This window comes from Miniopterus schreibersii (genome assembly GCF_964146895.1).
Source record: "Miniopterus schreibersii genome assembly, chromosome: 1".
NCBI classification, from domain to species: Eukaryota; Metazoa; Chordata; class Mammalia; order Chiroptera; family Miniopteridae; genus Miniopterus; species Miniopterus schreibersii.
Window position 1 is genome coordinate 201,638,402 of NC_138101.1, and position 11,082 is coordinate 201,649,483.

At 60.8% G+C, this 11,082-nt stretch overlaps 1 gene segment (V, D, J or C); it reads right to left on the reverse strand.

The window, feature by feature from the left end:
- Positions 1 to 2,335: 2,335 nt before the first annotated feature.
- The window catches only part of LOC308547045 (Ig alpha-1 chain C region-like), a 229,176-nt gene continuing 220,429 nt past the window's right edge, over positions 2,336 to 11,082 (reverse strand). Inside the window, exons 3-5 of the C gene segment in view lie at positions 3,523 to 3,825; positions 2,994 to 3,323; positions 2,336 to 2,800 (exon numbers count right to left, since the gene is read on the reverse strand).

An 11,082-nucleotide genomic window follows, 5' to 3' on the forward strand; every position in this document is an offset into this window, starting at 1 on the left:
CGCTCTGCCTGCTCGCTCCCCACCTGGGTCTGTCTGGCTTCTGCTCAAAACTGGGGCCCCTCTCTGTTGCCAGGAGGGCCCCGGATGCTTGTCACGGTCAGTGCTGTGCTGTAGAAGAGGCTGAGCAGGAAGAGGGTGAGCAGGGTGACAGTGGTGGGCCACAGGCTGGCTCCCTGGGCATCTTCCTCCAGGTTCTCTTGTGGCAGGTCAATCATCACCCAGGGAAGTGGCTCCTGGCGATCTGTAAGACACTGAGAGCCTGCGAGGCATGCACCTGTGTGGGTGTGGGCCGAGCCATAACCTCCCTCCCAACACCCTTGGGGTCAGGATAGCAGCAATGTGGTTCCTTCTCACAGGGCTGAGGCCACCCCAGGGAGGACGAGGTGGCAGGTCCCCAAGGAAGGAGCTGGGACCCTTTTGGCTCTTAAGGCTCCCACAGGATCTCTGTCTCAGAGGGTCTTAGGACACCTTAGGGAGAGGGACCTGGCAGGGCAGGAGGGTGGGCTCTTCCCAGCAGAACTCAAGCCCAAGGCCTCCTGGATCCCAGTCTTATCTGTTTCCTCCTGCTCTTGGGCTGAACTGGCCTGGGCCCTGAATGGGGCCAGAGAGGAATGGACAAGCCCAACCTTGAGCTGCTCCAGTTTGAGACATAGATCAGGGTTTGTGGTTTAATATGCTAAGGGCTGGATGGACATGACCAGGGCCCTCTGTTTTCTTTCCAGGGAATGTAGCTGATGAGCTATGGGGAGCATGAAGGAGGGCCAGTGAAGGCCACCAGGCATCCCTGCTGCCTTCAGGGTCTTGGGCATAGACCTCCATGTTAAATGGGATTTGCACATGCTTGCCATATGCTGACACATCCAATTATTCATCCATCCACCCATCTTCCATCCATCCATCCATACATCCACCCATCCATCCATCCATCCATCCATCCATCCATCCATCCATCCATCCATCATATGTCTTATGGTCCATCCACTTATCTGCCTGCTGTCCATCTGATGAGTTTCAGCCCTTCATCTACTTATTTCTCCCCTCTTCCTGGCCTCCTTAGGAAGCTCCTCCTTGGGCAGGTCCTGGGCCCCTGGTGGCTGGAGCACCTGCACTATGGCAGCATTTTCCCAGTTATCACCTTGTTACCCCTACTGCCCTTTGGTGACTGGACCTTGGAGAAGGGAGCAGTGGGCAGGGTGGTTAGGAGTCCCCACCACTCCTTGTCCCCGGGAGCAGAGGGAGGCAACCAGAAGGCCAGGTCCTGGGGAAGCCCAGCAGGTGTCTAAGACAAGAGCAGAGGCCTCGCTGCCCCCTTGTGGGGCCCTGGTGCCAGGTGTCCCAGGCGATCATGGGGCTGCCCTTTCCTTTCTGTTTCCCCCGGCCTCCTCCTTCTCTGCCAGACACCCCACACAGAAGCTGAGATGGGTCCTGTTGGGAGCTGTCTCTCTGGCCCATCCCCACTCCTGCCCCACCCTATGATTTGGGCCATACTTGGGCTCAGGAAAGAATGGGAGGCTTGAGGGGGACTGGGTAGGGAGCAGGGGCTGCCTTGGAGGGGTCTGTAGGATTGCTTCCTGAGCTGTGCCCAGCTGGGAGGCCTGGGGCAGAGGGACCTGGGACAGTGGACTGGGCCTGGGGAAAACCCTCTGGGGCCTTGGAAGGGGACTCCCCTTGCCTTCTCGGAGCTGGGACTGGGCTGTGAACTTCTTGCACCTGCAAGGCTCAGACCTGTGTGTGTGTGTGTGCACCCATGTGAGTGTGAGCACGTGGAGGACTTGTATGTGCACCCATGTGAATGTGAGCACATGGAGAAAACATGTGTGTGCACCATGTGAGTGTGAGCATGCGGAGGACTGTGTGTGTGCAGCATGGTGTGTGTGCACCATGTGAGTGTGAGCATGTGGATAAAGTGTGTGCACCCATGTGCACACCAGGCGGGTGGTCCCCTTTCTCTGTGAGTCTGCGGGGCCAGCCTGCATCTCTGTGTGGTGCCCACTAAGGGTGTGAGGGGCCCTGGAATCCAGCCCTCCTTCCCTGGCTGTTCCTCTCATGCACTGGTCCCTGCACGCTGGCGTCAGACCCTTCCCTGGCTGCCTTGCTCCCTCCTGCCTCTTTCCCTCCTGCTACACCTAGAGGCGGCTTCTGAGATAAGCGGGGAACTTCCCGTGATGTCCACTGCTCTCAGGGCCTACCGAGCTGCCTGCCTCCCACAACTCTGCCAGCCTCAGGTTTCACTCCAGCTTGGCCTCCACCACCGTGCATCACACACTCACACTCACACTTGCACACACAGACAAGCACATGTCGAGGTGCCAGGCCGAGAGGATCAAGACAGGCGCTGGAGGGGTGGTAGCTGCTTTGGGCGAGCATGGAGTTTATTCAAAGGCAGGGTGGGCGGGCGGGGCTGCTCAGTAGCAGGTGCCGTCCACCTCTGACAAGATCACGGACACATTGACCTGGGTGGGTTTACCCGCCAAGCGGTCGATGGTCTTCTGAGTGAAGCTCAGGGGCAGGGCCTCGTGGCCCACCATGCAGGAGAAATTATCCCCATTCTTCCAGTCCTCAGAGCCCACGCGCAGCACGCTGGTCACGGCGAACCTGGGGCTGCCCTGGCTGGCTTCCGGCAGGGGCTCCCACGTCAGGAACTTCTCTTTGGGCAGCTCCTGGTTTCCATGCAGCCATCGCACCAGCACGTCCTTGGGGCTGAAGCCCCGCACCACGCATGTCAGGGTCACCAGCTCGTTGAGGGCCAGTTCCTCTGACGGTGGCGGCAGCAGGTGGACCTGGGGTGGGACGAGGCTTCCTGGGGGTAGAAGAGCCAGGTCAGGTGTCTGAGCAGGGAGGAGAGAACCCCTCTGCCCACTGGGCACCTTGTGCCCAGTTTCCATCTCTAAAATGTGGGTGGGGCCCCCAGGGGTTGGGGGAAGCAGGCTTAGCCATGTGCCTCGCCCACCGCAGAGTGCTGGGGGTGCCTCTCGGGCGGGGTACGGGCCCACCTGAGTTTTTGGCGATGGAGGTGGTTAGTGGGCTCTTGGCCTCGGGGTGGCTGGCGGTGCATGTGAACTTCTCCCCACTGTTCCACAGCTCTGCACAGCCTGGCAGGACACTGGACACGCTGTAGCAGCCATAGGAGTCACTCTGAGGGGTCACCTGGATGGCGTGATTTCCACCTGTGGGCTTCCAGGTGAAGGTGGCACCCTGGGGGTCTTTCAGGCCGCTCAGCGTGCACGTGAGGTTGGCATTGGAGCCTAGGAGCAGGTCCTCGAGGGCCGGCCGGTGCAGCGTCAGGCTGGGCCGGCAGCATGAGGCTGTACTGTCACACTTATCTGAGAGGGAGGCAGAGCTGTCAGAATACCGGGGCCTGCACATCCCCTTCCTTCCCTCCGGCCCCAGCCCCCACCCTCTCCTAACCACCCACTGGGGCTCAGCCTGTGCTCCCTCCTGTCTGAGGGGAGCCCCAGTGGGGCACGTGGTTCCACCCTGGAAACCTGATGGCTCCCACTCCACCCTGGCCCGACCTCTGACCTCTGCAGGGCACGTTCTTGGTCTGGCTGGGGCTGGAGTTGTGCTGCACTTGGCACTTCTGGGTGGCGCCTTTTGGGCACTGGTTGGCTGGCAGGGTCAGCTGGCTGGTCATGGTGTACAGGCCCTCGGAGGTTTTCATTGGGAGGAAGTTCCTGATGGAAGTGCCCTCCCCGCTGTGGCTCCAGGTCACATTCATGGGCCCCAGTGGGAAGAAGCCGTGGACCAGGCAGCCGATGACCACGTGGTCAGCTGAGTCGGTGTACTTGAGGCTCAGTGGGAAGAGGCTGGGGCTGGTCGGGGACGCTGCAACACAGGACATGTTGTGAGACCCTGAGACAGCTCCACGAGGATGGAACAATGCTCACCTCTTCTCTACTTTGGGGAAACAGGCACAGAGAGGGTGAGTGACTGCCCCAAGGTCACTCAGCTCGTAGGCCAGGAACCTGGGGTTGGGACTGGCCTCAAGTCCAGCTGTGCTGTTTCTAAACACACTGCTCAGAGCTCCAGCACGTGGACTGGAACACGCTCTTTCACACAGGCCACATCCGGGTGGAGTCACAGTCATACACATGGCTCTCCATGGGCCAGCTGAGTCTGTGGGCACCTTTGGAGCCTCAGCTCCTCTGTGCAGTGGGCGTGGCCATGCTCTCTCCCAGAGTTTGGGGGTCATGAAAGGTGGGCCCAGAGGGGGGACATAGGTGAGCACAGAGGTGTCTGGCCTTGAAGCTGAGCCTGCCCCGAGGGCCAGCTTTTCTGCCCTGGAGGGCACACTGGGGAGGAGAGGGGGCCTGAGTCTTCTGTGGGTCCCATTCAAACTTCCCTGGTAAGGGTCCAGGTTGAACTACCCCACTCTACAAACACTATCCCAGCCCCCCAACAAGCAGAGGTCCACCCCGTGGCTACGAAGGTCTCGAGACCAGAGGCCCAACCAAATCAGCCCTTCTGAGATGTCCCTCCTAGACAGGCTGGGCACACAGGGCATCTCTTATATATTTTCAATTGCCTTCAGGGGCACTGGTGGAAGAAGAGGGGACACAGGTACACCTGAGATTGCATGGCCCTCATGTGCCCTTGGAAACACAGGGGGCAGCCTGGGTGGGGAACTGAGCTCTCCGGGCCTTCCACACTGAACCCACCTGCTCTCATTCAGCAACTGCTAACCAGCTCAGCTCAACTCAGTTAATTTCATTCCACTTCATCCCAGGTCAGCCCAGCTTAGCTAAGCTCAGCTTGTTTAGCCCAACTCAGCTCACTCAACTCAGCCTAGCTCAGCTCACCTAGCCTAGCTCAGCTCAACTAAATTCAATCTCATCCTACCTCAGCTCAGCCCAGCTCACTCAGTTTAGCTCAGTCAATTTCATCACTGCTCAGCCCAGCTCAGCCCAGCTCAACCAGATCAGCCCAGCCCAGCTCAACCTGACTCAACCAAGCTCACTTAGCTCAGCTCAGCCCAGCTCAGCCCAGCTCAGCCCAGCTCAGCTCAGCCCAGCTCACTCAGCTCAGCTCAGCTCAGCCCAGCTCAACCAGATCAGCCCAGCCCAGCTCAACCTGACTCAACCAAACTCACTTAGCTCAGCTCAGCCCAGCTCAGTCCAGCTCAACCCAGCTCACTCAGCTCAGCTCAACCCAGCTCAGCTCAGCCCAGCTCAGCCCAGCTAAAATCAGTTAATCTCATCCTAGCTCAGCTCAGCCCAGCTCATCTGAACTCAGCTTGCTCAGCCCAGCCTAGCCCAGCCCAGCCCAGCTCACTCAGCTCAGCTCAGCTCAGCTCAGCTCAGCTCAGCTCAGCTCAGCTCAGCTCAGCTCAGCTCAGCTCAGCTTAGCCCAACTCAGCCCAGTTCAGCCCAGTTCAGCCCAGCTCAGCTCAGCTCAGCTCAGCCCAGATCACTCAGCTCAGCCCAGCTCAACCCATCCCAGCTCAGCCAAGTTAAGCCCAGTTCAGCCCAGTTCAGCCCAGTTCAGCCCAGCTCAGCTCAGCTCAGCTCAGCTCAGCTCAGCTCAGCTCAGCCCAGCTCAACCTATCCCAGCTCAGCCCAGCCCAGCCCAGCCCAGCCCAGCCCAGCCCAGCCCAGCTCAGCTCAGCTCAGCTTAGCTCACTCAGCTTACACCAGCTCAACCCAACCCAGCTCAGCCCAGTTAAACCCAGTTCAGCTTAGCCCAGCTCAGCTCAGCCCAGCTCAGCTCAGCTTGGCCCAGCTCAACCCAGCCCAGCTCTGCCCAGTTAAGGTCAGTTCAGCTCAGCCTAGCTCAACCCAACTCAGCTCGGCTCAGTCCAGCTCAGTCCAGTCCCTAGCTCAGCCCAGCTCAACCCATCCCAGCTCAACCCAGCTCAGCCCAGTTAAGTCCAGCCCAGCCCAGCCCAGCTCAGCTCAGCTCAGCTCAGCTCAGCTCAGCTCAGCTCAGCTCAGCCCAGCTTAGCCCAGCTCAGCCCAGTTAAGCCCAGTTCAGCCCAGCTCAGCTCAGCTCAGCTCAGCTCAGCCCAGATCACTCAGCTCAGCCCAGCTCAACCCATCCCAGCTCAGCCAAGTTAAGCCCAGTTCAGCCCAGTTCAGCCCAGCTCAGCTCAGCTCAGCTCAGCTCAGCTCAGCTCAGCTCAGCTCAGCCCAGCCCAGCTCAACCCATCCCAGCTCAGCCCAGCTCAGCCCAGTTAAGCCCAGCCCAGCTCAGCCCAGCCCAGCCCAGCTCAGCTCAGCTCAGCTTAGCTCACTCAGCTTACACCAGCTCAACCCAACCCAGCTCAGCCCAGTTAAACCCAGTTCAGCTTAGCCCAGCTCAGCTCAGCCCAGCTCAGCTCAGCTTGGCCCAGCTCAACCCAGCCCAGCTCCGCCCAGTTAAGGTCAGTTCAGCTCAGCCTAGCTCAGCCTAGCTCAACCCAACTCAGCTCGGCTCAGTCCAGCTCAGTCCAGTCCAGCTCAGCCCAGCTCAACCCATCCCAGCTCATCCCAGCTCAGCCCAGTTAAGCCCAGCCCAGCCCAGCCCAGCCCAGCTCAGCTCACTCAGCTCACACCAGCTCAACCCAGCCCAGCTCAGCCTAGTTAAACCCAGTTCAGCTTAGCCCAGCTCAACCCAACCCAGCTCAGCCCAGTTAAGATCAGTTCAGCTCATCCCAGTTAAGGTCAGTTCAGCTCAGCTCAGCTCAGCCTAGCTCAACCCAACTCAGCTTGGCTCAGTCCAGCTCAGTCTAGTCCAGTCCAGTCCAGTCCAGTCAGCTCAGCTCAGCCCAGTTCATCCCAGCTCAGCCCAGTTCAGCCCAGTTCAGCCCTGTTAAGCCCACTTCAGCTCAGCTCAGCTTAGCTCAGCTCAGCTCAGCCCAGTTCAATTCAGCCAAGTTCAGCTCAGCTCAGCCAAATTCATCCCAGTTCATCCCATTTAAGCCCAGTTCAGCTCAGACAAGGCCACAATATCGCAGCTCATTCGTTTCTGAGTGGAGCACCCTGCCCCGTGGTCCTCTTGGCTCTTGGTGGCTGTTTTCCATATCTCTGGTCCCAGGACAGCCCAAAGCGCCTGTGGACATGAGGCCTAACCACATCTACGACCCACCTGCTCAGCGCTGCTGGAGGGTCCACCAAGGCCCTCCCTGGGCTGAAGGTCCATCCTCACGCCCTGTGCAGGGGAGCTGGAGCTGGAGCAGGGAGGGCCATAGGCCCTGCCCGATGCTGTGTGGCCTCAGCAGACCCCTGACCCGTGTTGGGTCCTGGCTGACTCATGAGAGGCTAATGCTGAGGGACAGGCTGGGGAGGGGCTTCAGACTGTATCATGACCCTAGATGGGGTCACTCGCCCACTTCCTGTCCCACCAGTCGCTGCCGCTCGTCTGCACGTCATGTCTGGTCTGTGGTCTGGCTGTGGCAAGGCCAGGTGTGTGTGGCCTGGGCTGTGACCCCCCAGGAGCCTGGCCCTGGCTGTGGTGGGTCCTGTCTCCAGGTGGCTGCTCACAGGGCTGGGCTGGGGGCTGAGCTGCAGGGATGCAGAGGCCGAAGTCAATGAATTAGGGGCTGAGGGACACTGAGGTCGCGATGACCCTAGAGGGGAGGCTGTGAGGGCCAGTGGGGTAGAGGTATTGGGGCACAGGGCTTGTCCTGAGTGACCCCCAGTGAGCAGGCCACAGGGTGGGGCAAGGAGGAGGGAGCCACTCCGGCCTGGCATGATCAGTGCCTGCCCTCCCGCAGTAGCCCTGTGAGCAGCTGGGGACCAGACAGAAGCCAGGGTAGGGTGTGAGGCTGCCCCTGTCTGGGAACCTGGATCCCCACAGGTTGGGGCGTCCACATGCTGCCTTGGTCCATCTCTGCTCATTTTCCTGCCCAGGGCTTTCCCATGGACCCCACTGCTCCCCATGCCCTGTCCATGAGGCAGCCTGGCCTGGACAGACACACAAGGGGCAGTTGGGCCTGGTTTCCATCTGTGTTTATTTGTCTAGTCATTTCTGCACATGCAGAAGGTTCTGGACTGACACACAGGAACTGACTGTCCCCTCCAGAGAGCACACCTGCTGATCAGTGACACTGGGCCCCAGCGGGAGGTCAGCTCTTCAGGGGCCAGGGGGCCCAGGGCAGGTAGAACATGGACAGAGGGCAGGGAGGCTGGGGAGGCTCAGAACCTCTGGGTGCTTTGAGGAGCCCAGGATCCCAGGGTCCCAGGACCACCTGTGTTCTGTTGGGCCCATCCTCAGCGTCTCTGGACAGGCCTCAGGGTTGCCCAGTCTTGGGCTTTCTACTCCAGTGAAGGATAGGGTCTGAGCCAAGGTCTGGGCCCTGGCAGGCTGCATGCTGGCCGTGGGAGGCCATTCCCATCCTTGTCTGTGTCAGCTGTGTGATGCTACCCAGCACGGGGCCAGGCTCTCTGAAGGGCCATCTGGAGGAGCGGAGTCTCCTGCCCAAAGGGGCTGGGCATTTGTACTCTGGCAATGCGGCTGGTGGGCCGGGAGAATGGTCTTAACAACTCCCACATCTCAGACAGGGTGAGACCCCAAAGCACGCTCAGACCCACCATGGTTCTTCCTATTGTAACTTTTCTAGTTACTGTTGAAACATGTTCTTCCTGTTATTGGCCACTTGGACTTTCTTGCTGCACAGGACCCACTGCTCACTTTGCTCTTTTTATTGGCTCCTGAGTGCTCTTTGTATATGAGGGAACCCTGCCCTTCCCCCCCGTGTGCTCACTTATTTCCCTCCCACTTCCAGTGCGCTGCACAGAGACCCTCATGGGCAGTCTCTCCCGCCGGGAAGCTGCCTCTTTATCCTGGGGAGGGGCACAGCCTCGTGCCCACTGCTGTCCTTGGCCGTCTGGCCATCTCATGGGGGCCTGTGGCGCCTCTCTCTCCGGCTCACCAGATTCCTTCTCGAGGACGCTGGTGGCCAGCCCCACTTGGCTCTTGCTTGCTGGACTGTCTCACTCAGCTCACCGGGATGTCCAGGCTGGCTGGGGGAGGACGGGGCCCAGGATTGGCCTGTCTGTGTGCTCAGTGGCGGGTGGACTGCGGCAGGTGACCGGTGGTCCTGGGCGGCTGACACTGGCCCCCACCTGGTGATTGTGCAGCTGCCTGTCTGTGGCCCCACAGAGGGCTTGGGACTGTGGCGTCTGTGTTCGTGTGGGAAGGGGCAGCGAGTCTGGGCTGGAGACCAGCGAGCAGGTGTGATGCAGACCAAGCCGAGGAGTTTCTGGGGGTGTCGAAGGAACACTTGCAGACAGCAGCTGGCCACTTGGACCCTTTGGGCCCAGAAGTGCCCTGTGCCCCTCGTCTGACCACCCTCACGGGACCACAGGTACCTCCCCTAAAGCACTCAGGGGACATGGAATTTGTAAGAAAGAACTTTACTAAGAAACCCAAAAGGAAGGAAATCGAACTGCCAAGCCAGGAGTGAGAGGTAGGACGAGGCCATGGTGGATGGGGTTGGGGCCCCTGTGTGGACCCCGTGGGAGCCCCTCCTCCTGCTGTGGGACCCCTTCTCCCACCCGTTGGGCCCTGCCCACTGCCCCAAACAGTCTCAGGGCCTCTCCCCAGAAGGGCTTCTCTGCCTGCACATTCTATAGGGACAGGGGTTGGGGTGGACGGCAGGAAGGGTGAGCGGAGGGACAGGGGCTGGGCACTCAGACCTGAGGTCAGGGAGGGTCGGACTAAGTCTAAGGAGTGATACTTTGGGCTGGACTTGGACTCTGGGCTGGACTTGGACTCCAAGTCCTCGGTTTGGCTCTGGTCTCTGGGCAGTGGGCCAGGGCATGGGCTCTAGGCCTTGCTGTGTCTCAGGAGTTGTACAGTAAGAATGGGAGTGGCCCCAACCTCAGGGACCTGGGGGGAGCCCAGAGTGGTCCTGCCCATGCCCAGCCCAGGCCTCTCTGTGGAAGGGACAAATGGGGTGGGCGTGGGGCTGTGGCTGGCGGGTCCCATTGCTGCCTGGACCTTCCAGATGCCAACGAACTGGTGGTTGCGTCCCTAGCTCTGGCCCCTTTGCGAGTTTGTCTGCTCCTCTCTCGGCTGGGGCAGAGCAGGTGCCTCAGGGGCGCTCAGATGCAGGGAGGAAGGCAGCCAGGCGGGCGCTGCTCCCGCTCCGTGCCCAGGCCTCTGGCTGCATGATGTTCTCGTAGTCGTGGGTGGTCTGGGGTGTCTCCTGCAGGATGGCACCCAAGGCCCACTTCACCTGTGCGGAGGGAGTGCATGAGGGGCTCTGCCCACCTCCTTCCATCTTGCTGGGTCTCCCGGCCCACCCGTGACTCTGGGAGAGGGGCAGGGTCCCACCTTGAAGAGGGTGACAGAGGCACCGTAGGTCACACTGAGCAGGAAGAGCCCAATGAAGACGAAGAGGCTGTTCCACATGCCGTCCAGCTCCTCACCCTCGGCCGCCCCCACACACAGGTCCTGGAGGTCCACCTCTGTGGGCAGGGGCCGGTCAGCCTCTGGCCTGGGCCCTGGGCCCCGATGCCTGGGTCTCAGGCAGTCTCTGTCCAGCCCCCTTGGCGGCTTCCCAGAGGGCTAGAGTCTGAAGCCTCTGCCTGGCTGAGGGTGACCACGTGGGAACTGCAGTCCTCTGCTCTCCTGACCCCACCCCAGGTGGCTGCGTTTTCTCTCCTCCATTCCTCATGCCGCTCTCCTGACGGCTGGTCACCCAGCCAGTCCCGTGGGCCCCTCTGCTCAGCTCCTGCTCTGCCCCACCCACCCCTACCCTGGAGAATGGCACCCGCTCCCAGCCCCGCACGCTCTCAGCGTCTCGCTTACTGGCCTGGAGACCCCTCTAAACTGTACCCACGGCCAGCCGCCCAGAGCCCTCAGGAGGGGTGTGAGCTCCGCAGCCACAGGCCATTGTTTCCAGGGCCTGGCCTGGCCACCTGGGAGCCCGGAGCTGCCCCCGGCCTTGTGTTGGGCCTGCGCTGTCCCTCAGCCTCCTGCTCCGAGGAGTGAGATGTGCCCCCGTGCAGGCCCAGGCTCAGCGTGGGCTGCCCCAGTGGGTGACTCTGGGCTGTGTTTCCCGAGTGCGGGCTGGTGTTTGCTGCTCTCCATGTGAAAGGCTCATGAGTGCAGCTGTGCCCGCGGGCGCACTATGGAGCGTGGGGTCTGGGCCGTTAGAGG